Below are 6,134 nucleotides of genomic sequence, written 5' to 3'. Positions count from 1 at the left end.
GAATCTTCTATAATCGAGATCCGGAAATCCGGCTGGACTTTAACCAGTATCCGGCCAGATAGTCGGAAAACAGAAAATAGGCCGGATAAGCCGGATTCGGTATATCTACCGGATACCCGGCACATCCCTAGTATTAAGCGACTCGGAAAGGTCCTTCGCAATTCTGACGGAGCTGATGGTATTGCTAAGCGTAATTTTACACAGCCGTATCAGTTTCGCGGGGTAGCAGCTACTTTATGTGCTATCGAAAGCGACAAACAGATGGTGAGTGGCGTAAGGTGACCAGGTGGTATATGGTGGATTTACCAGGTCTAAAGCCGCACTGATACGGCCCACTCAGTTCGTGGACGGTGGGCTTCAGTCTTTCACATAATACGCTCGATAAGATCTTGTAACCTATGCTTAAAAGGCTGATCCCGCAATAGTTGGTACGCATGGCGTGGTGACCTTTCTTGTGGATTGGGCAGAGTGATTTACTTTGTTCCTCCCCCAATTACGATAGCGAATTACCCCATTCACACGAGCACATTCTTAATTCGTTTTGACAGTTCTCTGTCTCTGTTTTTTTTTTTTCCTCGCTACAAAATTTATGCAAAATGTAAGTTTTTGCTAAAAATATATAAATTTCTCTATTAAATTGGTGATGTATACTTTTATTAACTTTACTTTTAGTTCTCAGACAAAGTGCCAGTTATGATTTGTGAACTAGTTTCGATAAATTTCCTATTAAAGTTAGAGACGGCAGCAATTTGTAATAGCATGGTAATAGGATCTGAGTTACCAACAAATGAGGTAATTCGCTCTCAAAATTTTGTATGGCGAATTACGTAATCGAAGGGTAACTGGAGTGCGAATTACGAATGATAGCGAAATACGTAATTGGGGTGGCGCGGCAAAGCCGTACAAAACTCCAGTCGACGGGCAAGCGTTCGCCCGACTATATTGTACATAAGAGTTTGTGTATGTACCTTATCAACTCTTCGCATCCGCACTTGAATAGCTCAGCTGGCTTGTTGTTTTTCAGCCGCGTAATAGCTATTCGTGCCTCGTCAATGTCCGGCGGTGGGAATGCTACCATTCAATAGGGTGGAAAAGTGTTCCCTCCACAATTTAAGCACGCTATGTATATCGGTCAGTAGGTCATCATGTTTGTTCTTAGAGAAATTCTCTGGTCTTTAAACCTTCCCGAAGTTGCCCAACTTTCAGATACAATTTTTTAACGTTTTGGCTGCCGCTCAGTATTTCAAGTTCTTGAATCTCGCGTATTTCGGCAAAAAGCTCGCGTTGCGCCCGATCGCAGCGTAGCCTTGTGGGCGGCATGTTTTCTTTTCATTCGGCGGTACGCAAAAAGCGGGAAATGTGGTTCCACTTCTCGCCACAAGTATTTCGCTAGCTACAAGCTATTTCGCTAGCTACATCAGCAATAAAACACCACAACCACAGCTACATATTGTGGGCAGTTTGGAGCATTTAGAATATTTTTACTTTTGACAGCTCTTACTACATACCACAGCCTCACCATTCTGGCTAGCAAGTTAGAGTCGAGTGGCGAAGACGCTGGCTGTCTGTTTTGATTACAACTTTTCAATCTTGGGCTTTCCTTGTGCCGCTGTACACACATCTTTTTCTGCACAAAGGCGTGTGCTTATCTTGGCTGCAAAAAGACAGTGGTTTGAGTCGATGTTTGGCCCTCGGCGTTTACGTACGTCTAAAACACTTGAAACATGACTACCATCTCCTACAACATGATCGATTTGGTTTTTTTGTTTTACCATATGGGAACATCCACGCAGCTATACGATGCTTTTATGCCGGAACATAGTACTGTATATTACCATGTTTCGAGCCCGGCGAATTTGATCAGCCTCAGTCCTTTATCGAAAGTTTCGTCGTAGAGGCTGCATTTTCTGACGGTGGGGCCAAATATTTCTTCTTTGCCCACCCTGGAGTTGAAATCGCTGAACAGTATTTTAATATCGTGACGGGAACCGCGTTTGTATGTGCTATGTGCGCTCCGTAGAGCGTGGGTGCAAATGAGCGAGATGTAGAAGAATCTCGCTTTGATGCAAATTTCGTCAACTGAGGTAAACGATAGAAATCGGTGGCGCAGTGTTGCGAGCAGTCGCAAAAATTGCATGTTATAGCTTCAAAAATGTAAATATGAGGTATTTTTGAATATACTCGAATTAATATAAATCCAAAGTTGTAGAAGAAAATATCTTATACCAAAGACCCTACATACTCACAATTAGCTCGCTTCCGAAAGGATGTTCGGTTGCTAGCCAGAGGATACTTAGTGTAAAGACCGGAAGTCGTGAGTTGAAAGGCGATCAAAAACTTCATCTGCATGCGTATACGCAGAACTATCCACCAGTATCTAAACACAGCTTTTATCTGCAGCTTCTGATATTTTCACAGCCCAGAAAAAATGCAATCTTAAAAAAATTAAATTATTTAAGAACTTACCTTGTGACCTCCGTAAAATGCAATTTCTTCAGAATTCGTAATAATTCGAGAATGTATATGCCGTAAATAGCCATAGCGATTGGCTTCCTCCGCAACGAGCTGACCGAATTTTGGGGAAACCACTCGCATTATATGCGCTGTTAAGGATATCACGGCAACAGCTAGTGTTGGGCCTTTTGGAATAAAACACAAAAATACTTCAATAAGAAAAGATTAAAAGTACAAATGAATATCGTTGCTACCTGAAAAAATGTTGGCTTTCATTTTTTGTGTGGACCGCATTAAAGCAATACCAATAAGCATCAAATCGAAGCAAGGCTTGGTCACACTACTATATAAATGCGCTACTGAACTGGCAAATACTGCGATGTCCTCCGTTAATCTATTAACAATAAAATTAGCAGAAATAAGTAACTTCGTTGCTTTAACGTATTATTTAAAACTAGCTTTTGGCCCCGATTGGATGTTTTACCGTGGTGGATTTGTTTTTCGAGGTTTATTTTTATTGAAGAAGGTTCTAAGCCTAAACATTTGTTTTAGTTTTTATTTTCTGCAAATAGTGTCCCGAAAATATTACCAGCAAATTTAAAGTAAATGTAATAAATAAAATAAACAGATATCCCAAAATTACTGAAGGCCTATCAGACCTCCGAAAGTAGGAATGTAAGATATTAAAAAAAAAATCTCGAAACTCGAATAAACTGTTTTGAAAATAGTTTACCAGAGAAAATCACCCCGAAGCAGCCACGTTGATTTTGGTGTGGGCCTTAGTCAAACTATCAACCAGGTCCCTTACTCTGTAAGTCGAATCAAAAAGTAATTATTTTCGAAAGCAAAATTCGAATCGAACATACACTCGTACTCTATAGTTCGTTCGAATGAACTTTAGGAAATATTCGAAAAAGGTAAGAAGCACCTTTTGCCGCATGTAATGCGCAAAAGAGAATGCTGGAATAAAATTGTATCAAAACATGAAAAATTACATTAAGTTGTGTGTTTGAAAATAACAACTGATATAATTTAATTTTATTTAGAAAAGAAATGTATGAAATTAATAATTAAACCAACATGTCTAGTGGCGTTATGTCCGGACGAAGATAAAGCTTAAGGGACGCACTGAGTGCAACCAAGAGCAGTCCCAGATGGTTAAATAAATTATGTATATTTATTCTCTGCGATAAGAATATGTACAAAAATTAGCATCTGTAATTAAATAATTGGGTCCAGGAGTGTTCAAAAACATTAATTTTATTTTAATAATCTAATATCTACAAACGTTTTGCTCCAATTATAAAAAAAAAACGAATGGAACTGCATTTAAATTTTTATATTGTTCTATTCGACCATTATGAGTTTGTGATAGGACCACACTGATTTAATTTAATTTTTAATGTCTTAAAATATTGTACCAGACACATTTTCTTTTCAACTATTCAAGCTATTCAGGAGGTCCTGGATTGGCAATAGGAATTGCATTTGCCAATTTTGTGCTTGCTGCCATGGCAACCGTATGTATTTTATTATTGTGAATTTACAAATGCAACGAATATGCAAGTGCAAGAGCATATGCACAAGATACTGAACAGCCCTAATGATTTCAAACTGTTGAGGCTTTGTATTACGTTTTTTTACCTTATCTGCAATTAAAAGATTTTTTCATGAAAATAATAGGGTAGAGCGAGGAGGATTTGACAAAAGCAGGATTTGTCATTTTCAAATATAACGCCAACCTTGACAAAGACAGAGAGCAGAAAAAGCAATATTTGATGCCTGATCACTGTTGAGCATTGTATACGAAGATGGCAGTCGCTTCTCTAGTCAGCTTGTTGCAGCACGGGTTTTTAGATTTTGTGGTATTTTCTTGCTAATTTTGCCCACTTAGTTTTTTTGCGTGAAGTGTAATAGTGGCACGTTTTTCCTGTTACTCTTCGCGATTTCAACTATTAATTTTCATATAAAGTGTATTATTAGGCATGCTATGCACATCGTGCGATCTCAAATCGGTGCGGTTTGCAAAGTATTGTTGTATATTTGTATTCAAAGTAATAAATATTTCAAATGGAAACTGCTGGAAACACATCATTTACGTTATATCCATCGATTTAGTGCCAAATTTTTCACTCTTTGTTGTAAATCCTCCGAAAAAGATTCTGTAAATCGCACCGATTTGAAATAGTGAAAATTAAAAAGATCGGATAACTATAACCTATAGCTCCCATACAACTGATTGTTCATATGAGATTTTTCGTTATAATTCATCCATTTATGTAGCTAGGACCACGAAATTTCGCGCTGTTTTCACTCATTATCAACAGAAGACTTACAGTGAAAATAACAAAGATCGGGTCACTATAACCTGCAGCCCCATACAACTGATTGTTCAGATATGAGGTCTTTTATCATAACTCCTGCATTTATGCAGCTAGGAACATGAAATTTCGCACCATTTTCACTCATTATTAACAGAATACTTACAGTGAAAATAACAAGGATCGGATGACTAAAACATATATCTTCCATACATCTGATTGTTCAGATATGGGATTTTACTGTAAAACTCCTTTATTTGAACAACTAAAACCGATAAATTTCGTAAGATATTTTATAAATAATAATACAAAGTCTACTGAGAAAATCGTCAAAATCTATGCTGTATAAGCTTTATCTCCTATAGCACTGATTGTTCAGATACCAGTTTTTGCCATATATCTCTTTTATGTAGGAAACTAAACCCAATAAATTGTGTTACCGGTTTACATACCGATCACATAGCAGTGAAAATCACTTAGATTGGTGCCATATAAAGTATATCTTCCATACCTCTGATTGTTTAGATGCAATTTTACAACGCTTTTATCAACTTGCAATGTTGTGTTCCAGAAACTTTCAATGTTGTGGATCCAGAAACTTTCAATGTTGTGTTCCGCCACCAAAGCAAAGCTTTGAAAAGCTCCTATAAAAAAGCATAGTGAATAGGGCGAGGTAGATGACATCTAGATGTCGCCCTATGTACTACGTTTGCTACACCGGAAATAGACGACGCGCCATTTCTTTAAATAAAATTAGTTTGACTATTGTCAACTAAATCGAATGCTTTGTAAGTGAAGTGACTTGTGGACCACTTGAGGTATAGGTAGACCAGTTGGTAACCACTTTGGGACCAGTTGGTAACTAGTTCGTGGGGCCAGTTGGTAACCAGTCCGGGAATTAGTTTGGGACTAGTCCGAAACTAAATACCTTCGGACCAGTTGGGGGCCTGTTGGTCTTTTTAAGCTCCTGTGGCCGTTTTAAGGGTAATTCTTGGGCTCCTGCACTGCCGCTCGGGGTTTCTGCCTTCTACGGTGGTAATTTTGGGCCGGGTTGCCTGTTTTGGCGGATTGTTGTGCTGTGTGCCGCGTATTACGTGTACCGGGTACCACTTTCTCGAGCGAATTGCTCTGGGGAACCTGTTGTGTGAGTTGCTGGCTTTTTGGCTAGACTTTGAGGAGGGTTTATACACGCATATCGGCGGAAATAGACGACACGCCATTTCTTTAAATAAAATTAATTGGTGCTCGTTTGTATGTACATACATATGTAAATGCATGTGTGTGCACCTTTCTATTAATATCGTTGAATTATTTTAATATCTATTGCAAAATTTTATTCAGACAGGACTAAAAAGTAGA

General features: G+C 38.4%; 1 long non-coding RNA gene across 2 annotated transcripts; it reads right to left on the bottom strand.

Annotated features, from left to right (window-relative positions):
- Positions 1-1,051: 1,051 nt before the first annotated feature.
- On the bottom strand, positions 1,052-2,898 carry LOC118745638. Of its 2 annotated transcripts, XR_004993671.1 has the most exons (4): positions 2,709-2,898; positions 2,247-2,639; positions 1,773-2,144; positions 1,052-1,708 (listed from the first exon to the last, which is right to left on the bottom strand). It is a non-coding gene; the product is annotated as an uncharacterized LOC118745638 (long non-coding RNA). The 2 variants fall into 2 exon arrangements; XR_004993670.1 differs by having other exon boundaries at positions 1,052-2,144; positions 2,709-2,895.
- Between the last annotated feature and the right edge of the window lie 3,236 nt (positions 2,899-6,134).

This window comes from Rhagoletis pomonella, unplaced genomic scaffold (genome assembly GCF_013731165.1).
Source record: "Rhagoletis pomonella isolate Grant_MI unplaced genomic scaffold, Rhpom_1.0 Rhpom_scaffold_00009, whole genome shotgun sequence".
NCBI classification, from domain to species: Eukaryota; Metazoa; Arthropoda; class Insecta; order Diptera; family Tephritidae; genus Rhagoletis; species Rhagoletis pomonella.
This window is presented reverse-complemented; position numbering and strand designations above follow the sequence as displayed.